At 51.3% G+C, this 20,843-nt stretch overlaps 1 protein-coding gene across 1 annotated transcript in view; it reads right to left on the bottom strand.

Moving 5' to 3' along the window:
• CXXC5 (CXXC finger protein 5) overlaps nucleotides 1-20,843 on the bottom strand; it is an 85,398-nt gene that overhangs the window by 320 nt on the left and 64,235 nt on the right. The window lies entirely within an intron of this gene.

Raw genomic sequence — 20,843 nt, 5'->3', positions numbered from 1 at the left:
GGTTTCACCATGTTGTTCTTGAATTCCTGGGCTCAAGGGATCCACCTACCTCAGCCTCCCAAAGTGTTAGGATTACAGACATGAGCCACAGTGTCCGACCAGGTTGCAGATCTTTAGGGAGGAGTCCCTGTCCCCTCTCCCACCTCAAGGGTATATTTCCTGGCCTACCAAAGGGTTAGCTCATCTGTTAATGCTATTCAAACCTGGTGTCATCTGTGAAGGTGACTGAAGATAACACCTCCATGAAAGGAGCTGGGGTCTTCCCAACCCTCATGGAGGGTGTGTGTGTGTGTGTGTGTGTGTGCGCGTGCACGTGTGTGTGCATGCGCATGTGTGTGCATGCGCATGTGTGTGTGGCTGGACAGAGGCAGCTCCCAAACTCCTATTCAGCAAGGACTTCAGGTAGCAGTCTGTTTGAAAGGGAGCTGGGGGCCTTGCTTGAAGCTATATGTATAACTGCTGTTTGTACTTAAATAATAAGTTATAGTAGATCAATAAAAACAGCAATGTTTTCTAAAAGTGCTTCATATAAAATGAAGAAAATGTCAGTTGCCCATATAAAACAATTAATTATTGAGCTGGGTGCAGTGGCATGGACTGTAGTCCCAGCTACTTGGGAGGTTGAGGTGGGGAGATCTCTTTTTTTTTATTTTATTTTTTATTTTTTTTTTGAGACGGAGTCTCGCTCTGTCCCCCAGGCTGGAGTGCAGTAGCCTGCCACCTTGCCCGGCTAGTTTTTTGTATTTTTTAGTAGAGATGGGGTTTCACCGTGTTAGCCAGGATGGTCTCGATCTCTTGACCTCGTGATCCTCCCATCTCGGCCTCCCAAAGTGCTGGGATTACAGGCTTGAGCCACCGCGCCCGGCCGAGGTGGGGAGATCTCTTGAACTTAGCAGTTGAAGGTCAGCCTGGGCAACAGAAAGAGACTGTGTCTCAAAAGAAAAATAAAAAGATGGGGCCTTACTTTGTCACCTGTAGTGTAGTGCAGTGGCACAATCATGGCTCACTGCAGCCTTGACCTCCCTGGCTCAAGTTATCCTCCCACCTCAGCCTCCAGAGTAGCTGGGAATACAGACACATGCCACTATGCCTGGCTAATTTTTTAATTTTTTTAGAGTCAGGGTCTTGCTATGCTGCCCAGGCTGGTCTCGAACTCCTGGGCTCCCAAATTGTTGGGATTACAGGCGTGAACCACCACACCCAGTCTAAAAGACTGGCTTTGTCACCCAGGCTGGAGGGCAGTGCACTGCAGCTTTGAAGTCCTAGGCTCAAGCCATCCTGCCATCTCAGCCTCCTGAATTATGCTGAGCATTTATCATCTATTTGCTCCCCACTACAGTCCCATTTTATTAATAAAAAACAAACAAACAAACAAAAACTCTGAGGCTTATAAAGTTTGTTGCCCTCTCAAGATCACAGAGCCGATATGTAATACAAATAAGATTTAAACCCAGGCCCCAGGCCAGGCATGGTGGCTCATGCCTGTAATCCCAGGATTTTGGGAGGCGAAGGCGGAAGGATCACTTGATCCTGGGAGTTCGAGACCAGCCTGGGCAATATATGGAGGTTCTGTCTCTACAAAAATATAAAAATTAGCCAGGTGTGGTGGACCATGCCTATAATCTGAACACTTTGGGAGGCCAAGGCAGGTGGATCACGAGGTCACGAGATCGAGACTATCCTGGCCAACACAGTGAAACCCTTCTCTAATAAAAATACAAAAAATTAGCCAGCATGCTGGGGGCACCTGTAGTCCCAGCTACTCGGAGGCTGAGGCAGGAGAATGGCGTGAACCCGTGACGCGGAGCTTGCAGTGAGCTGTGATCACCTGTGCACTCCAGCCTGGGCGACAAAGCAATACTCTATCATGAAAAAAAAAAAAAAAAAAAATTAGGCCGGGCGCAGTGACTCACACCTGTAATCCCAGCACTTTGGGAGGCCGAGGCAGGCGAGTCACGAGGTCAGGAGTTCAAGACCATCCTGGCTAACACGGTGAAACCCCGTCTCTACTAAAAATACAAAAAATTAGCCAGGCGTGGCGGTGGGCGCCTGTAGTCCCAGCTATTCGGGAGGCTGAGGCAGGAGAATGGCGTGAACCCGGGAAGCGGAGCTTGCAGTGAGCCGAGATTGCGCCACTGCACTCCAGCCTGGGCTACAGAGCGAGACTCCGTCTCAAAAAAAAAAAAAAATTAGCTGAGCATGGTGGCACACACTGGTAATCCCGGCTACTCGGAAGGCTGAGGTGGGAGGATCACTTGAGCGTGGGAGATTGAGGTTGCAGTGAGACGAGATCCTGCTACTGCACTCCACCCTGGGCAAGAGAGTGAGACCTTGTCTCTTAAAAAAAAAAAAAAAAAGGGCAGTGGCTCACACTATAATCCCAGCACATTAGGAGGCTGAAGTGAGTGGATCACCTGAAGTCAGGAGTTCGAGACCAGCCTGGCCAACATGGTGAAACCCTGTCTATACTAAAAATACAAAAAAAGTTATCCAGGTGTGGTGGTGCACACCTGTAATTCCAGCTACTCAGGAGGCTGAGACAGGAGAATTGCTTGAACCCGGGAGGCAGAGGTTGCAGTGAGCTGAGATGACACCACTGCACTCCATTCTGGGCAATAAGAGGGAAACTCTATCTAGGAAAAAAAGAAAAGGCTGGGCACGGTGGCTCATGCCTTTAATCCCAGCACTTTGGGAGGCCCAGGCAGATGGATCACGAGGTCAGGAGTTTGAGACCAGCCTGACCAACATGATGAAACCCCATCTCTACCAAAAATTACCTGGGCATAGTAGTGTGCACCTGTAATCCCAGCTACTCGGGAGGCTGAGGCAGGAGAATCGTTTGAACCCATGAGGTGGAGGTTGCAGTGAGCCGAGATTATGCCACTGCACTCCAGCCTGGGCGACAAGAGCAAAATTCCATCTCAAAAAAAAAAAAAAAAAAGACTTAGATCTAAATACCAGTCTGTCACACCTCCAATCCCTGGGCACACAAAATGTGTGTGATAAGGGCCCAGAGAGCCTCACAAATAGAATTGTGGGGGCATAAGAGATAAAGGGCACCCCCTTGCTTATGTGGGGAGGCGAGGGGACTCTAGGTGGAGGGAACAGCACAGGCAAAGAAAGGTTCTCAGGTGGGAACCTGTGTAGCGTTAAGGGAGATGGAAGTGGCTATTTGTTCAGTCTGTGGAGCACAGGATGGTGGGAAAGTGGGTCCTGAGCAGGTAAGAGCAAGGCTGTGACTCCAGGGAGGGCAGTGGACTTCATTCCATCAGCAGTGGCAACTAATGGCTCAGCGAATCTGAATCCTGGCTTTGTCACCAACCAGTTGAGGTACCTTGGAAAAAATCTCTTCTCCTCTCCAAGCCTCAGTTTCCTCATTTGTAAAATGGAAATAATAATGGTATCTGCCTAGCAGGGTTGTTGTAGGGATTCGCAAAAAGGCTCTATGCCCAGACTAAGGTAATCACTCAAGAACTGAGAACTGTTGTTACTGAGCAATGGGGAGCCGCTGAGGGCTCCTGACAGACAGGGACACGAGTAAAGCTGGGCAGGGAAAGGGCTGACCCAGCTAGCTGCTCACCCTCACCACAAAGAAGCCTGGAGCTCAAGAAGTGTGGAAGCAGATCCTGGGTCTGGGCCAGCTGCCTCATTGAAGGTTTCTTTGACAACTCCTGTTTTGTCTTTTTTTTTTCAAGACAGGCCTTGCTCTATCACCCAGGCTGGAGTGCACTGGCACAATCACGGCTCACTGCAGCCTCAACTTCCTGGGCTCAAGCGATCCTCCTATCTCAGCCTCCCAAATACGTGGGCCTACAAGTACGTCACCACACCCAGCTAATTTTTGCTTTTATTTTTATTATTTATTTTTTGAGACAGAGTTTTGTTCTGTCACCCAGGCTGGAGTGCAGTGGTGTGATCTCAGCTTACTGCAACTTCCAGCTCCCAGGTTCAAGCGATTTTCCTGCCTCAGCCTCCTGAGTAGCTGGGACTACAGGCACCCACCACCACGCCCATCTGATTTTTGTATTTTTAGTAGAGACAAGGTTTCACCAGGCTGGTCTCGAACTTCTGACCTCAGGTGATCCACCCGCCTCGGCCTCCCAAAGTGCTGGGATTACAGGTGTGAGCCACTGTGCCTCGCCTCACATCACTCTACTTTAATGCTCACCTAGCACTCCTCCCCATCTGATACTTTCTTATTTAGCTATGACCAGTCTGTCTTACTCAACCAGACTGCATGCTCCATGAGAGCAGGACTTTGTCTGTCTTGTGCATCTCTGTGTCCTTACCACACAGGACAGTGCCTGGCACATAGCAGGTGCCAGTGTAAATACTTATGGAGATAGAGACGGAAAGAAGGAACAGGCGTGAGGGAGGACATAAATGAATAAAGACAGATTAATAAAGAACAAAATATGGGTTCTGGTCCCAAAGACTAGGAGGCTCCTTTGAAACCTCAGTCACCCGCTCTGTAGAATGCGCAGGCCCTCTAGCCCTGAGGCTCTTCGATCAGTGCCATCGTGGTCACACTGTGGGATCCAACCCCTCCCTGCAGTGCTGTCACAGGCCTACCTTTGGAGCCAACCTCCCTTCCCCACACCCCATCTCAGAGAGGCAAAAATTAATTTCCTTTGGTATAAACTGATTTTGATGAGCCCAGTCCCTGGCGAGTCTTCACAGACCCCTGGGGTAGCAATGCAGGGAACAGCAGGCAGCAGTATGACTTATGGGCGTCAAGGCCCCAGACACCCAGCTGCTTCTGATGGCTCTGGACATTTCCAGTCCCCCTAAATCAGCTGCCACACAGTGACCTGGAGTGCTGCCCAGCCTGTCCTCAGTCTCGGCTGGTGCCCCTGACAGGCGCCTCCCACGTCAGGGGTGCAGTCTGCATGGAAGTAGATGACTTCATCCAGGCTGACTCACCCCAGTAGGCCACTGGGGATGGACTGCAGGAGGGAGGTCGCAGTCCCCTCCAGCCTGGAGCTTTGGCAGGAATCCTCACCCTCCCTCTGCACCCTTAGGGGTTCCCCAAACCAGACTGTGCACTACCCTACTCCATACCATCCGTCCTCCAGAATCCACACTGATGGTCCTGCAAATAGTCCAGGACTTTGGCTCAGAACCTAGGCCCGCTGCCCCTCTTACCAGCCAGGCAAAGTGGACCAGCACTGTAACGTCTGAGATTCAGTTTCTTCATCTGTAAAATGGCCATGGTGACCCCTGCCCCATCTACTCCCAAGAAGTATTGGGTGAATCTGGCTGATGTGAGAAGGTCTTGGAGATAGGAAAGTACCATGTGAGGGGCGGATAGGAAGCTAGATCCGTGGACCCCCATGCCACAACATTAAACCCAGACCTCTTCTCCTGGTCTGCAGTGCCCTAAATGAATGCCCTCCCCTCTGCCCCCTTATACTCCACCTTCTGCCTCATTTAGCATCTTTTTTTTTTTTTGAGACGGAGTCTTGCTCAGTTGCCCAGGCTGGAGTGCAGTGGCGTGATCTCAGCTCACTGCAAGCTCTGCATCCCGGGTTCATGCCATTCTCCTGCCTCAGCCTCCCAAGTAGCTAGGACTACAGGTGCCCACCGCCACGCCCGGCTAATTTTTTGTATTTTTAGTAGAGACGGGGTTTCACTGTGTTAGCCAGGATGGTCTCGATCTCCTGACCTCGTGATCCACTTGCCTCGGCCTCCCAAAGTGCTGGGATTATAGATGTGAGCCACCACGCCCGGCCCTCATTTAGCATCTTTAAGTTCCACAGATAGGCTGCGCTCCTTCCTATTTCAGGCCTCTGGGGTGCTATTCTCCCAGCCTAGAACTGGGAACTCTTCCTTCCCACCCTATCTTCTTTGCCTGGCTCAATCCTATTGAACCCCTAACTCTCAGCATCTTGGAGGATGGATGGTATGAGGTAGGATGGGGCATAGTCTGGTTTGGGGAACACCTAAGGGTGCAGAGGAGTTCAGCTGAAATATCACTTCCTCCAAGAAACCTTTCTTGTCAAACCCCTCAGTTTGACATCAGGGGCCCCATGTCTGTGTCCCCACAGTCTAGCTGTTCCCCTACATTATCGCCATTGTCTCACATCTGCCTCCTAGATGCTGGCCTTGTTCTCCCCAGTACTGGCCAGTTCTCTCCTCATGCCTGCTGCTCACTAACATGGGCTGATCTGAACTGCAGGCCTATGTCTTTTCCCGTTAGCTGACAGTTGCTGTCTGAAGCACTGTGTTGAGGAGGATTCTGAGGCTGCACACACATGCACACAGAAGCACCATGCCCGGCACAAAGTGAGCCATCAATACACGTCCGCTGCTAAATTAACACTGGTGTTGCTATTGGGAGTTGGTTTTTAAGATCTGCACCCTCCGCTAACCTGTCCTTAGTCTCACATTTGTGGCAACCCAGGGTTGGGGAAGGGAACCAAAAAGGACTTCTGTTCTCAAATTACCTAAAGACACCTGCCTCCAACAGAAAGAATATCAACATGGAGTCAGGAGTCCTGAGTTTGAGACTGGCACTGCCCTGCTGACTTGCTTAGGGGACTGATTCTGACTCTGGGTCTCAGTATTTTCACCTATAAAACAGGAATAGTTCTCACCTTACAGGGAGCTGTAAGGACCAACTTCAAAAATCCAGAGGCAGGTCGAGCGCAGTGGCTCACGCCTGTAATCCCAGCACTTTGGAAAGAGGTAAGTGGATCACCTGAGGCCATGAGTTTGAGACCAGCCTGGCCAACATGGTGAAACCCCATTTCCACTAAAAATACAAAAATTAGCCAGGCGTGATGGCGGGCGCCTGTAATCCCAGCTACTCGGGAGGCTGAGGCAGGAGAATCACTTGAACCTGGGAGGTAGATGTTGCAGTGAGCCGAGACCGCGCCGTCGCAGTCCAGCCCAGGTGACAAGAGTGAAACTCCGTCTCAAAAAAAAACAAAAACAAAAAACAATTGTACAGGCGCGGTGGCTCACGCCGGTAATCCCAGCACTTTGGGAGGCTGAGGCAGGTGAATCACGAGGTCAAGAGTTCAAGACCAGCCTGGCCAAGATGGTGAAACCCTGTCTCTACTAAAAATACAAAAAATTAGCCAGAAGTGGTGATGAGCGCCTATAATCCCAGCTACTCGGGAGGCTGAGGCAGATAATTGCTTGAACCCGGGAGGGGGAGGTTGCAGTGAGCCGAGATCTCACTGCACTCCAGCCTGGGCAACAGAGCAAGACTCCATCTCAAAAAAAAAAAAAAAAAATACATCCAGACACAGGGGCCTGGTTCACCCTGACAAAGAACACTCCTCAGCCTACACCTCTGAGGACTGGGTATAGGCTCAGAGGGTGGGGACCCCAGAACTAGGGCCATTACCAGCCATGGTAGAGTCCTTACTCCTAGGCCCCCACCCTGACATCCCCTGTCTTCACACAATTGTAGGGCCTACTGTGAAACCTTTTTTTTCTTTAGAGACAAGGTCTCACTGTCACCCTGGCTGGAGGGCAGTAGCACAATCACAGCTCACTGCAGCCTAGACCTCCCAGACTCAAGAGCTCCTCCCACTTCAGCCTCCCAAGTAACTGGGACTACCATGCCCAGCTAATTTTTGTAATTTTTGTAAAGACAGGGTCTCCCAGGTTGGTCTTGAACTCCTAGGCTCAAACTACCCTTCTGCCTTGGCCTCCCAAAGTGCTGAGATTACAGGCGTGAGTCACTCACTGTGCCCAGCCAGTAAAATCTTCAGAGCAGGGTCAAACCTCCACTCTCGCTCTCCAGCTGTGTGACACTGGGCAAGTCCACCTCACTGGATCTGTTTCTTCATTTATTTATTTATTTTTGAGACAGGGCCTTATGCCGTCACCCAGCCTGGAGTGGTGGCACACTCACAGCTCACTGAAGCCTCGACCTCCTGAGCTCCAGCGATCCTTTCACCTCGGCCTCCCTAGTAGCTGGGACTACCGGCGTGTACCACCACGCCTGGCTAATTTTGGTATTTTTTGTAGAGACAAAGTTTCACCATTGTATTAGTCTGTTTTCACATGGCTGATAAAGATATACGCGAAACTGGCAGGGCACGGTAGCTCACACCTGTAATCCAAGCACTTTGGGAGGCCGAGGCAAGTGGATCACGAGGTCAGAAGATCAAGACCATCCTGGCTAACATGGTGAAACCCTGTCTCTACTAAAAATACAAAAAACTTAGCCAGGCATGGTGGTGGGCACCTGTAGTCCCAGCTACTCAGGAGGCTGAAGCAGGAGAATGGCGTGAACCTGGGAGGTGGAGCTTGCAGTGAGCCGAGATTGCGCGACTGCATGCCAGCCTGGGCGACAGAGCGAGACTCCGTCTCAAAAAAAAAAAAAAAAAAAAAAAAGACATACCTGAAACTGGGAACAAAAACAGGTTTAATTGGACTTACAGTTCCACATGGCTGGGGAGGCCTCAGAATCATGGCGGGAGGTGAAAAGCACTTCTTACATGAGGCTGGCAAGAGAAAAATGAGAATAAGCAAAAGTGGAGACCCCTGATAAACCCATCAGATCTTATGAGACTTATTCACTATCACAAGAATAGCACAGAAAGGCCAGGCGCGGTGGCTCACGCCTGTAATCCCAGCACTTTGGGAGGCCGAGGCGGGTGGATCACGAGGTCGGGAGATCGAGACCATCCTGGCTAACACGGTGAAATCCCGTCTCTACTAAAAATACAAAAAAAATTAGCCGGGCGAGGTGGCGGGCGCCTGTAGTCCCAGCTACTCGGAGGCTGAGGGAGGAGAATGGCGTGAATCCGGGAGGTGGAGCTCGCAGTGAGCCGAGATCGCGCCACTGCATTCCAGCCTGGGCGACAAAGCAAGACTCCGTCTCAAAAAAAAAAAAAAAAAAGAATAGCACAGAAAGACCAGACCCTACGATTCAATTACCTCCCACTGGGTCCCTCCCACAACAGGTGGAAATTATGGGAGACACAATTCAAGTTGAGATTTGGGTGGGGACACAGCCAAACCATATGATTCCGACCCTGGCTCCCCCAAATCTCATGTCCTCACATTTCAAAACCAATCATGCCTTCCCAACAGTCCCCCAAAGTCTTTTTTTTTCTTTCTTTTTTTTTTAGAGACAGTGTTTCACAGTGTTAGCCAGGATGGTCTCGATCTTCTGACCTCGTGATCCGCCCGTCTCGGCCTTCCAAAGTGCTGGGACCACAGGTGTGAGCCACCGCGCCCGGCCCCCCAAAGTCTTACTCATTTTACCATTAACCCAAAAGTCCACAGTCCAAAGTCTCATCTGAGACAAGGCAAGTCCCTTCCACCTATGAGCCTATAAAATCAAAAGCAAGCAGCCAGGTGCAGTGGCTCGCACCTGTAATCACAGCACTTTGGGAGGCCAGGGTGGGTGGGTCATTTGAAGTCAGGAATTTGAGACCAGCCTGGCCAACATGGTGAAACTCTGCCTCTACTAAAACTACAAAATTAGCTGGGCGTGGTGGCATGCGCCTGTAGTCCCAACTACTTAGGAGGCTGAGGCAGGAGAATCACTTGATTTTTTTTTTTTTTTTTTTTTTTGAGACGGAGTCTCGCTCTGTTGCCCAGGCTGGAGTGCAGTGGCCGGATCTCAGCTCACTGCAAGCTCTGCCTCCCAGGTTCACGCCATTCTCCTGCCTCAGCCTCCCGAGTAGCTGGGATTACAGGTGCCCGCCACCTCGCCCGGCTAATTTTTTTTGTATTTTTAGTAGAGACAGGGTTTCACCGTGTTAGCCAGGATGGTCTCGATCTCCTGACCTCGTGATCCGCCCGTCTCGGCCTCCCAAAGTGCTGGGATTAAAGGCTTAAGCCACCGCGCCTGGCCAGGAGAATCACTTGAACCTGGGAGGTGGAGGCTGCAGTGAGCTGAAATCGTGCCACTACACTCCAGCCTGGGCAACAGAGTGAGACTCTGTCTTAAAAAAAAAAAAAAAAAAAGCCAGGTGTGGTGGCTCACGCTTGTAATCCCAGCATTTGGGAGGCCAAGGCAGGTTAATCACCTGAGGTCAGGAGTTTCAGACCAGCCTGGCCAATATGGTGAAATTCCATCTCTAGTAAAAATAAAAAATCAGCCAAGTGTGGTGGCACATGCCTGCAGTCCCAGCTACTCGGGAGGTTGAGGCAGGAGAATCGCTTGAACCTGGGAGGCAGAGGTTGCAGTGAGCCAAGATCATGCCACTGCATTTCAGTCTGGGTGACAGAGTGAGACTCCATCTCAAAAAAAAAAAACAAAAACTAAAGCAAGCTAGTTACTTCCTACATACAATGGGGGTACAGGTATTGGGTAAATATAGCCATTCCGAATGGGAAAAATTGGCCAAAACAAAGGGGTTATAGGCCCCATGCAAGTTCAAAATCCAGCGGGGCAGTCAAATTTTAAAGCTTCAAAATGGTCTCCTTTGACTCCAGGTCTCACATCCAGGTCACACTGATGCAAGAGGTAGGTTCCCATGGTCTTGGGCAGCTCCGCCCCTGTAGCTTTGCAGGGTACAGCCTCCCTCCTGGCTGCTTTCACGGGCTGGTGTTGAGTGTCTGCAGCTTTTCCAGGCGCATGGTGCAAGCTGTTGGTGGATCTACCATCCTGGGGTCTGGAGGGTGGTGGCCATCTTCTCACAACTCCACTAGGCAGTGCCCCAGCTGAGACTCTGTGTGGGGGCTCTGACCCCACATTTCCCTTTCACACTGCCCTAGCAGAGGTCCTCCATGACAGCCCTGTCCTGTAGCAATTTTTGCCTGGGCATCCAGGACTTTCCATACATCTTCTGAAATCTAGGTGGAGGTTCCAAAACCTCAATTCTTGACTTCTGTGCATCTGCAAGTTCAACATAACGTGGAAGCTGCCAAGGCTTGGGGTTTCCACCCTCTGAAGCCAAAGTCCATTATGTATATTGGACCCTTTCAACAACGGCTGGAGCAGCTGGAACACAGGGCACCAAATCCCTAGGCTGCACACAGCATGGGGACCCTGGGTCCAGCCCATGAAACAACTTTTTTCTCCTGGGCCTCCGGGCCTGTGATGGGAGAGGCCGCCATGAAGGTCTCTGACATGGCCTGGAGACGTTTTCCCCATGGTCTTGGGGATTAACATTAGGCTCCTTACTACTTATGCAAATTTCTGCAGCCAGCTTGAATTTCTCCCCAGAAAAAGGGTTTTTCTTTTCTATTGCATAGTCAGGCTGCAAATTTTCCAAACTTTGCTCTGCTACCCTAATAAGACTGAATGCCTTTAACAGCACCCAAGTCACCTCCTGAATGCTTTACTGCTTAGAACAGTCTTCTACCAGATACCCTAAATCATCTTTCTCAAGTTCAAAGTTCCATAAATCTCTAGGACAGAGGCAAAATGCCACCAGTCTCTTTGCTAACACATAACAAGAGGCCAGGCACAGTGGCTCAAGCCTGTAATCCCAGTACTTTGGGAGGCCAAGGTGGGCAGATCACAAGGTCAGGGGATTGAGACCATCCTGGCCAACATGGTAAAACCTCGTCTCTACTAAAAATACAAAAATTAGCTAGGCGTAGTGGCGTGCGCCTATAGTCCTAGCTACTCAGAAGGCTGAGGCAGGGGAATCACTTGAACCCAGGAGGCAGAGAGAGGTTGCAGTGAGCCGAGATTGCGCCACTGCACTCTAGCCTGGTGACAGAGTGAGACTCTATCTAAAAAAAAAAAAAAAAAAAAAAAAAAAAAAAAAAAAAAAGGCCACATATGGTGGCTCACGCCTGTAATCCCAGCACTTTGGGAGGCCGAGGCAGGAAGATCACGAGGTCAGGAGATTGAGACCATCCTGGCTAACACAATGAAATCTTGTCTCTACTAAAAATACGAAAAATTAACCGAGTGTGGTGGTGGGCGCCTGTAGGCCCAGGTACTCAGGAGGCTGAGGCAGAAGAATGGCAGGAACCCAGGAGGCAGAGCTTGCAGTGAGCAGAGATTGCACCACTACTCCAGCCTGGGCCACAGAGTGAGACTCCATCTCAAAAAAAAAAAAAAAAAAAAAAACCCAGGTGTGGTGGCTCACACCTGTAATCCCAGCACTTTGGAAGGCCAAGGCGGGCAGATCACCTGAGATCAGGAGTTCAAGACCAGCCCGGCCAACATGGCAAAACTCCGTCTCTACTAAAAATACAAAAATTAGCCAGGCATGGTGGTGGGCACCTGTAATCCCAGCTGCTTGGGAGGCTGAGGCAGGAGAATCACTTGAACCTGGAAGGCAGAGTTTGCAGTAAGCCCAGATCATGCCATTGCACTCCAGCCTGAGTGACAGAGCAAGACTCTGTCTCAAAAAAAAAAATTAATTGGCTGGGCGCGGTGGCTCATGCCTGTAATCCCAGCACTTTGGGAGGCCGAGATGGGCGGATCATGAGGTCAGGAGATCGAAACCATCCTGGCTAACCCAGTGAAACCCCATCTCTACTAAAAAATACAAAAATTAGCCGGGCGAGATGGCGGGCGCCTGTAGTCCCAGCTACTCGGGAGGCTGAGGCAGGAGAATGGCGGGAACCCGGGAGGCAGAGCTTGCAGTGAGCTGAGATCCAGCCACTGCACTCCAGCCTGGACGACAGAGCGAGACTCCATTTCAAAAAAAAAAAAAAATTAATTAAATAAATAAATAAATAATGAGAGTCACCTTTACTCCAGTTCCCAACAAGTTCCTCATGGCCATCTGAGACCACCTCAGCCTGGACCTTATTGTCCATATCGTTATCAGCATTTTGGGCAAAGCCATTTGACAAGTCTCTAGGAAGTTCCAAACATTCCCTCATTTTCCTGTCTTCTTCTGAGCCCTCCAAACTGTTCCAACTTCTGCCTGTTACCCAGTTCCAAAGTTGCTTCCACTTTTTTCGGTATCTTTTCAGCAACACCCCACTCCTGGTACCAATTTACTGTATTCGTCCGTTTTCATACTGTTGATAAGGACATACCTGAAACTGGGAATAAAAAAAAATTTAATTGAAATTACAGTTCCACATGGCTGAGGAGGCCTCAGAATCATGGTGAGAGGTGAAAGGCACTTCTTACATGGTAGCAGCAAGAGAAAGATGAGGAAGAAGCAAAAACAGAAATCCCTGACAAATCCATCAGATCTCATGATACTTATTCACTATCACAAAAATAGCACAGGAAAGACCAGCCCCCATGATTCAATTACCTCCCTCTGGGTCCCTCCCACAACACATGGGAATTACGGGAGATACAATTCAAGTTGAGATTTGGGTGGGGACACAGCCAAATCATATCAACCATGTTGTTCAGACTGGTCTTGAACTCCTGAGCTCAAGTTATCCACCCACCTCAGCCTCCCAAAGTGTTGCAATTACAGGGGTGAGCCAAATGGTTTGCAGTGAGCCAAGATTGCACCACTGCACTCCAGCCTGGGCGACAAACCGAGACAAAAAATAAATAAAAATAAAAATTAGCCAGGTGTGGTGGTACATGTCTGTAGTTCCAGCTACTCTGGAGGTTGAGGGGGAAGAATCACTTGAACCACTTGAGAATCACTTGAGGGGGGAGGTCACAGGGAGTTGAGATCACACCACTGCACCCCAGCCTGGGCAACAGAGTGAGACTCAATCTCAGAAAAAAAAAAAAAAAAAAAATGATTAACTGAGATAATTGGGTAAAGCATGCACTTAGCATTTGACTTGAGGTCTAGTAAGTGCCCAGTAAATATTACCAATAATAATAATCATCATCGTCATCATCATACCCCTGAATGCTGTGGCTATGCACGGTTTAAGATATCCATGTTGATCCTGGTCCTTGGTCCTTCCACATCATAACTCCTGGAACCCTCACAGATGACTACACTGTCATCCCCACTTCCCAGATGAGCAAAGTGAGGCTTAGAGAGTCTGGGGCTTTTCAGACTGAAAAATTCCAGAAGACAGAGGCCTTCCCTCCCAAACCTGTGCTCCTCTTAGAACAGAGGCTGTGTCTCCCCATCAGACTAGGTGTTTTGCCTCCCTCCTTTGCCAGGGCTCTTTTTTAGGCCTCCAGCTAAGCTCAGAGGAGAAGAGGGGTGAGGTCCAGCCTCCCTGCCTCCTGTGTGGCACAAGGAGAGGTTCAGGCTATGGACAAAGGTCAGCACAGGCCTGCCTGGTCTTAGCTGTCCCAGTTGATGCAGGGAGGCCTCATGACTGTCCCTATCCACCTCCAAAATGTCTCCAGCTTCCCACCTGAATAGGCTAAGCCTTTGAAATGAGGCTGCAGCATTGGAGATGATGGCTAGTGGTGGGGTAGGGGGGAGTCAGCAGCTCCCTGGCCCCCCATGTCCCCCTCTAGGCACTCCTATCAGTATTGGCTGGTCAGCATTGGCCACCACAGCCCTGGGGGATGGCTCTGGGTGCCCATGCCATGACAGAAGAAGTATAAAAGCTTCCAGCGCACCAGCAAGCCAGGGTGAATAGGGGCCAACTCCTTCATGCAAGCAGGCTCTAGATGCCCATCTGCTAGCAGGAAATAATAGCATCAGATAGCAACCACCAGGACACACACACACACACACACACACACACACACCAAACTCTGCACCACTTAGTAGAGTGATACCATGGGCCCTGGCATTCCAGACTCAGGATCAAATCCTGTTTACACTACTTCCCAGTTGTGCAAACTTGGGTAGTATTATGGGTTGAATTGGGTACCTCCAAAAATTCATAAGTTAAAGTCTTTAATAAGCCTTCAGTATCTCAGAATGTGACCTTACTTGGGAATAGAGTCTTTACAGATAAATTCAAGTTAAAATGAGGTCTTTGGCCAGGCGCAGTGGCTCACGCCCGTAATCCCAGCACTTTGGGAGGCTGAGGCGGGTGGATCACCTGAGGTCAGGAGTTTGAGACCAGCCTGACTAACATGGTGAAACCCTGTATCTACCAAAAATCCTGGGCAACAAGAGTGAAACTGCGTTTCCAAAAAAAAAAAAAAAAAGCTGGGAGCAGTGGCTCTCGCCTGTAATCCCAGGACTTTGGGAGGCCAAAGCAGGTGGATCACCTGAGGTCAGGAGTTCAACACCAGCCTGGCCAACATGGTAAAAGCCCATCTCTACTAAAAATACAAAAATTACCCTGGCGTGGTGGTAGGAGCCTGTAATCCCAGCTACTCAGGAGGCTGAGGCAGGAGAATTGCTTGAACCCAGGAGACGGAGGCTGCAGTGTGCCGAGATCGTACCATTGCACTCTAGCCTCGGCAACATAGAGAGACTCTGTCTCAAAAAAAAAAAAAAAAAAAAAGAGGTCTTTGGGGTGGGCCCTAATCAATATGACTGGTGTCCTCATAAGCAGGGGTAGTTTGGAAACAGATATGCACAGAGGTTAGACAAGGTGAAGAGAAGAAGAGACGCAGGGAGAAGGTGGCCATCTACAAGCCAAGGAAAAAGGCCTGAACAGATCCTTCCTTCACAGCCCTCAGAAGGGTCCTCCCAAGACCTTGAATTTGGACATCTGGTTTCCAGAACTGTAAGCCACCCAGTCTGGGATATTTTGTTATGCGAGCCCTAGCAAGCCGATACAGGCAATGACTGTTTCTTGCAGCCTCAGCTCCCAAACGCCTAAGCAGAAATTATAAGAGTACTTGCCTCGGTTGGGCACGGTGGCTCATGCCTGTAATTCCAGCACTTTGAGAGGTGGAGGTGGGTGGATCACAAGGTCAGGAGATTGAGACCATCTTGGCCAACATGGTGAAACCCCGTCTCTACTAAAATACAAAAAATTAGCTGGGCGCAGTGGCGCGTGCCTGTAATCCCAGCTACTTGGGAGGCTGAGGCAGGAGAATCTCTTAAACCTGGGAGGCGAAGGCTGCAGTGAGCTGAGATCGCCCCACTGCACTCCAGCCTGGTGACAGAGTAAGACTCTATCTCAAAAAAAAAAAAAAAAAAAAAAAAGGCCGGGCGCGGTGTCTCACGCCTATAATCCCAGCACTTTGGGAGGCTGAGATGGGTGGATCACGAGGTCAGGAGATCGAGATCATCCCAACTAACACGGTGAAACCCCGTCTCTACTAAAAATACAAAAAATTGGCCAGGCATGGTGGCAGCGCTTGTAGTCCCAGCTACTCAGGAGGCTGACGCAGGAGAATGGCGTGAACCCAGGAGGAGGAGCTTGCAGTGAACTGAGATCGCACCACTGCACTCCAGCCTAGGCGTTGACTCCGTCTCAAAAAGAAAAAAAGAAAGAAAAAAATTCCAAAAACAAGTACTTGCCTCATAAGTTGCTATGAGGCTGAGATGAGATGGTACTGGTAGCACAGGGTTAGGCACATAGCACCTACTCAATAAATGGGGGTGGCATTTACTATTATGGTTATTATTCACCATAGATTACTCATTTCTATATACACTTATACAATTACTCATATATTCCAAACAATACTGTATTGTTTACCTCCCAAGTACCAAGCATGTGAGCCTTGAGGTTGAACAAATCTCTCTTATCTTGGGGGACTTGACAATGAACAAAGATAGTACTATTCTCATGGGAGATACAGTTTACATACACACGAATTGGCTGATGGAAGAACAAATGGCTGTAGGTTTGCCCATGCGTGTGCATTTGTTACTGTGTGTGTACATGGTGTTAATGTATGCATGGGTGCATCGAAGTGCCCGTGTGCAAGTTAGTATGTGTGCGTCTGGTTATCCAAGTGTGTACCTGTGTGTACTTGTGCATGCATAAGCATACATGTGTGTTGTACATGTGGTGGTATACCACGTGTGCACATGTACGTTAGCATGTACATGAATGTACACGTGGGGGCATGAGAACATATGGGCCAGTATGAATCTGGGTCAGTGTGGCGAGCATGGGCAGATGTGCAAGCACGCGTGAGAAGAGTAGAGTCCAAAGCTGGTGCCCTTTGCTGCCTACAGCCCAAGAAGGAGCTCTATGAGGTCATCTCAGCCTCAGCCACCTGGCAGCCTCAAGTGGACAGACACCCCTTCCCCAAGTCAAGTTAGAATGCTTCCATGCCAGGCCGGGCGCCGTGGCTCACGCCTGTAATCCTAGCGCTTTGGGAGGCCGAGGTGGGTGGATTGCCTGAGCTCAGGAGTTCAAGACCAGTCTGGGAAACTCGGTGAAACTCCGTCTCTACTAAAATACAAAAATATTAGCCAGGCGTGATGGTGTGTGCCTGTAATCCCAGCTACGCAGGAGGCTGAGACAGGACAATCTCTTGAACCTGGGAGGCAGAGGTTGCAGTGAGCTGAGATCGCAAGATTGCACTCCAGCCTGGGCGACAGAGTGAGACTCCGTCTCAAAAAACAAAAGAAAAAGAAAAAAGAATGCTCCCATGCCAAGGCATCTGCCCCAGGATCCTCCCCAGTGTGTAGCCTTGGTTTTCAGTTAGTCCTTCCTGTATTCTGAAACCAGCAGTCCCAAATATCCTGAATGAAACAGATATCAGCCCTAGATTCCAGGCACACATTCGTACTATGTCCTTACTCAGCTCCCCTCAATCTATCTTTCCAAAGAGGGAAGTGGGATTCCACTTTCCAAAGGCTGCTCCAATTTGGGTGTCCTATTCCTGCACCCTACATGCTCAACATTAACACTCCCAGTTCCCCTACCACCTAGGGTGCAGGGGCCTAATTTACCCGGGCGCTTGTACCATCACAGAATCTGATGCTTCATAGAGAAGGGAGGCTGGATATGGGTCTAGGAGGGGCAAGCCCTCAAGTACTAGCCAAGCCAATGCCCAGTGGGCATCTGTAGCTCCAAATGGGAGCTGTGAGGGGACACCCAAGGGTGAAAGAGACCTAAGGCACTAGGGCTTGGGGTAGGGAGTGGAGAACCACAGATGAGACCATACCCAGGGGACTGACCCCTACCCCACGCTCACTCTCCCCTGACCAGGACCTGGTGGACCCCTAAAGGATGAGACTAGGAGAACCAGAGACGTTTGGGCCAGACTGTCCTCTACCCCAAAACTAAAGTCTGAACTACAAATCTGAGTTCCAACAGTTTTAATAGGGATGACAATGACAGAAGCTCACATGTATCATGCAGTTACTAAGTACCTGGACCTACATTCAGCACTTTCCATGCACTGTCCCATAGAAGCCACACATTGTTTTGGTGGGGTTAAAGACCATCAGTGTTACCACCATTTTAAAACTGAGACAACCAAGGCTCAGTTTGGGTCATCTGCCCTCCAGCATGCAGTCAATTAGTGGTAGAGCCAGGATTTAAGCTTGGTCCTCCTGAGTCCAGAGCCCACACTCTCAACCACCAAGTTCCTACCTTACTAAGTGATCCCTCTCTCAATCTCCCATTGTTCAGTGACTTGCTAAACCCCATCACCTCCGATTTCTGTGGGACTCCCAGCATGCCTCTCAGTGAGGGTGGGGGCCTTCCCTCAGGTCTTGTGAGGTGTGCAGATCACAGGACCACTTCACACCCACTAAATCAGACTCTCCACACTGGCCTGCCCCCTCCTCCTCACATCTGTGTGCTCACAAGGACAAGTGGTCTGCTGTGCACCAGGATTGGAGAATTCCTGGGGTGGTGGGATCCCTTGGCCAGAAGGAAGCTACGAAAAGGTGAAATGCACCCTCTCCCCCAAGCCCTCCTGGAGAAACTTCAGGTCGGAAGACTGAGGATGCCCTGAGGCCTGGCTACCATTCCTTCCTCGTCAAATGGGCAACATTAGGGGGGAGATGATCCATGAATTCCAGAGGTGTTGCCAATTATGGGGGTGGGGAGAAGGAAATGAGTTCTGCCCAATCACCTCCCTGCTATCCCCGAGCCAGAGGGGCACAGATCCTCCCCTTTAATCCCCCCCCCATCTCCCCCGCCCCGCCCCCGCCAAACTTGAGTGGGGTGGGAGCAACCAGCACGGTTTAGGGGAGTGGGCCATGTCGGCCTAGAGACAGGAAGGTGGGAGCCCCTCATAGACAAAGACTGACCCCAGCCAGGCCGGCTGGCCAGCCAGCCCATCCCCACCCCCCTGCGGCAGGCAGCTTGGCAGGGCTGAGCGCCAGCTCCTCGCTCCAAACCGAGTTCCCGCCGAGCGTGCTTAATGCAGCGGCAGTGACATTTCTGCCTTCAGAGGCAAAAACAGGAACCCGGCCATTTTGACGAACGGCGCCCAGAGCGCTGGCGGGAGACAAGGAGGGTCAGGTTCTGACTCCTGCACCCGGCTGCCCTAACGGGCTCACCCCTGCCCAGGCCCAGGGATCAAGCCAGAGAGAGGGTCACGAAACCAGGGTCACCAGACCGACAGGGAAGGTGCTATAGAATCCCCACCCTCTTGTATAGGTGGGGAAACTGAGGCCATAGCGCTGACACTAGCCAGATGCACAGAAGGCAAACGGAAGGATTAAGAAAGTCCCAGAAGGATGCCTTGAGGAATGTCGGGTAGGCGCGCTGGTCTGAGGAGCTAAAAGGCTGACTCCAGCGCGCCACAACAGCCCACTCCAAAGGAGTCTGCACACCTGGAACCCCCCGCTCCGGCGCGCCCTCATGAGGGCGCTCCCAGAGCCTCTAACCCTCCAAGCAGCGAGAGGGTTAAACTTCCTCGCAGTACTTGCCGCAGTAAGTGGAAAGGAAAGAAGTGTCAACTCTGTTCTCACCACAGCGGGGCTGTCGGATGGCACCTCCCCCCGCCCCGCGCACCCCGCCCGGCCTGCTCCCCCGCCCTCCCCTCGGAGCGCGCGCACACACACCTCCCACCGCTTTGCCCAAATTATTTTCGATCCCGGGAGACTCCGGATGCCAGACGCGCTCGGCGGCGGCGGCGGCGGCGGCGGCCGCGCCTGATTCATTGCGCCAAAGCTGCAGATGCGACCTCCCGCCTGCGCCCCGTGCCCCGGCCCGCGCTGGGCTGCGCGCGCGCCTGGAGAGATGGGGGCCAATTTGTAGGCGCTTCCCCCCACAAAAGAGGCGGGTCCTGGCCCCCCGGGGCTCGGTCCCCCTGTCTCCAGCTCCCTGGGCTGCGCTAATTAGCTTCCTCAGGGGGCGCCACGCGGCGTGAGGGGCGGCAATTTCCCGGCTGGGCTGCGGGGGAAGCGCTCCCGCCGCCTGGGAAGGTGAAATGGGAAACTCGATTCAAAGAGAGCTTTCCTCCCCCCTCCCGCCAAGCGCCGTAGAAAACGGGTTTGAAATTCCTCCTCCTTTTTTTTTTTTTTTTATTTATAGTGCACGGTCTCCATGGCAACCGCGGAGGAGGTCACGGTAGCTGGGCCCCCGCGCGTCACCCCGCGCCTCGCCGGCTGCAGGCGCCGGGATTGCGGCCTCCCAGGCGCCGCGGCCCGCGTGGACTCAGCTCCGAGTTCTCCGCCCCCGCTCCGCCCTGCTCGCAGCTCAGGCCCCAGCCATATGACTGCCAGGTCCCAACGGCGAATGGCGCACCTGGGCACCAGTGCGCTAGGCTATACCTCTGTCCCCGGGCTCTGACACGCGGGACTGCACCACGAAACACGTGCCCAACCCCAAGACGAGAACACGTGCGGCAAGACGCCGCCAAGGGGCTGTCTGCATTCGTGGATGCCCTGGGTAATCGACCTATATTGGCGCACAACTGCAGAGCTCTTGCTAAGACGTGACCACCCGAGGCTAACAACGCTGGCTTTGGAGTCACAGCCGAGCCCCGCCTCGATAACTTACTAGCTGTGTGACTTCGGCCAAGTCACCACCTCTCTGCGCCTCAGCTTGCTCATCAGCAAAATGGAATTGTGAGGCCTAATTGATACAAAATACGTTCAACGCTTATCATGGTGTTTGGCACGTGGTTCTGAAAATCTGTGGTTGGAATTATTTCTTCTTGGCTGTGAAAGCCAAGGCCCCAAAGACTTCGATTAGGGGCGCACGCTTAGCCCGGAGGCTAGGAGTTCCGCTTCGGGAGCTCCCCAGCA

Source organism: Macaca mulatta, chromosome 6 (assembly GCF_049350105.2).
Source record: "Macaca mulatta isolate MMU2019108-1 chromosome 6, T2T-MMU8v2.0, whole genome shotgun sequence".
Classification (NCBI taxonomy): Eukaryota; Metazoa; Chordata; class Mammalia; order Primates; family Cercopithecidae; genus Macaca; species Macaca mulatta.
Note: the sequence above shows the minus strand (reverse complement) of the source record. Positions and strands in the feature narration are given on the sequence as shown.